Source organism: Pundamilia nyererei, unplaced genomic scaffold, assembly GCF_000239375.1.
Source record: "Pundamilia nyererei isolate P.nyererei 1_Seehausen unplaced genomic scaffold, PunNye1.0 scaffold00015, whole genome shotgun sequence".
Lineage (NCBI taxonomy): Eukaryota > Metazoa > Chordata > Actinopteri > Cichliformes > Cichlidae > Pundamilia > Pundamilia nyererei.
This window is the reverse complement of record NW_005187416.1, coordinates 5,170,866-5,172,891: the sequence shown is the minus strand read 5'-3', so window position 1 is coordinate 5,172,891 and position 2,026 is coordinate 5,170,866.

Here is a 2,026-nt window from a genome sequence, read left to right as displayed (position 1 = left end):
TTTAACTGTTTAACAATACAAATAACAATGGTTTACAATGCTTGAGCTACTAAGGAGTGCAGACGAGTGAAAATGTCCATGTGGAGCGCAGAAAGCACTTGTGCACAGCACTGCTGCAGAAGCTTCTGGCCCATAGGAGCCATGTTTACTATGGGTCCCCACCACTGAAACATTCTCTGCATAACAAAAAAAAGAAAGAAAAGCCTTTTGCACTGCCCAACATTGCTGCACATAACCTGCAGAACTTCCCCACATCCCCCCTGCAAGTTTTCCCCTCGTAGTGTGGCTCAGTCAGCGGCTGCTTAGCTAAAAACCCTGTGCTCCAGGCTCCACCTTTTTCATGTTTAATTCATCCAATTAGATTACTCCTGCCTCCGAGAAACATCTGAATAACAAATAAACCAATCTGTGTGTTCAGTTCCTTTTCCTGTCACTTCATAAATCCTCCTCTGTGTATATGGATGAGAGAACGGCCTCGCCGACGTGTTTGTGCGAGCTTAGACGAGAGGCCATGTCACGCGCTGCTCTCAGCCTTCTTGTCCATCGTTCATGCGTCTATCAAGTTTCGCCGAAATCTCTGTCCGTGTGTCCGTCCAGATTCATCTCTGTACATTGTTCCCATAGCGATACATAATGAAGGCTGTTTTTCATCATGTTTTTATGTGACTCGCTCTGCACCGTACAGCAGAGTGTCTGGATTGTTCCCAGCCTCTTTCTGTCTGCGTCTGAAAACCTGCAATTATGAGCCCAGGCTGGCCCAGCGACGGGGTTTTTAGAGTCGGTCTAAATGGCTGGATATGGATTGTGTCACAGATGTCATCATGAATAAATACAGCTATTTATTTCAAACTCCAATCAGACTGCACGCTCAATTGTTTACTCTTTTGTTTTCCTCCTCCAGCTGTGAGTCTGATTGTTATTTCTGCTTCATATCCACCTTTATCAGTTTAGAGATTCCTCAAAAAGACCATCCTTGCTCAGGATTCCTGTGGCTGAGCATCCATAATCAAAGGAATGTTATGTGAAAATTGACTAAACATCATAAACATCTCTTGTTGGGCCTTTAGTTTTACTATTTGATTTTATATGAGCCGGATTCCAAAGAGGTTGTTTATTTCAAGCTAAATCCATATTTCCATTTGGGATGAAAATCATTACCTCATATTCCTCGCTCCATATATTTCATGGTTCTAAACCAATTATTTTTATAAACAAAGCAGGACCTGAGTCCTGCAATAAAAGACTTCTCAAGCTCACAATTGATTGTTTTGTGAATGCAGAGGTGCACAGACTTGATATCTGGCTTTCACTTCTCACAATAGCACAACAAGCTCCTCATATCAGAGAACCAGGAGTGATGATAGTAACTGTGCTACTTAAAGGCTGGAAAAATGATTTACAGTCAAAATAATGATAATTAATGACAACAGACCACTGATGACAGTCGGTGGTTAAAGCAGCGTACGAGCTGCCAAAAAAGATGGATTTTAAGACCCCACGCTGTATATGTTCACACATTTGCTGGGAGAAACAGCAGTTTTACATCTCTACCTTCAATCAACGTCAGCAAAACATGTGAGTAAAAGATGGATGCAATCACTTTAAAGTCTTTGGCTTTTGGAGTTGTGTTGTTTTGAAGCCTTGAGTTAGTCACTGTTGTTCAAAACAAGAAAACAAAAACAGCCGTAATGACACGCTGTATAAAATGATTACCATGCTGCACTAAATAAGACTTGAAATTAGCAACTAAGCTTAAAGACTCGGAAGTCAGAAATCAAAGTGCAGGGCTGTTTTTCATAGAATTCTATGCAAACTGCTTTTGCGACCTTAGACAGTATAAAAGATGGAGCCGCTGTTACATCATCCACTTCTTTTGTCAGTGTGACCCAAAATGAGTGACTGAGCCATAAACGCAGCATCAGAGCTGCTCTGTAGAACTAGACGTCATTTTGCAACCACAGCTATCGAAATTTAGACACTTCTTCATCCAGTTCTTTTTTCCAGCTGGGTAGCTACACCAACCAGA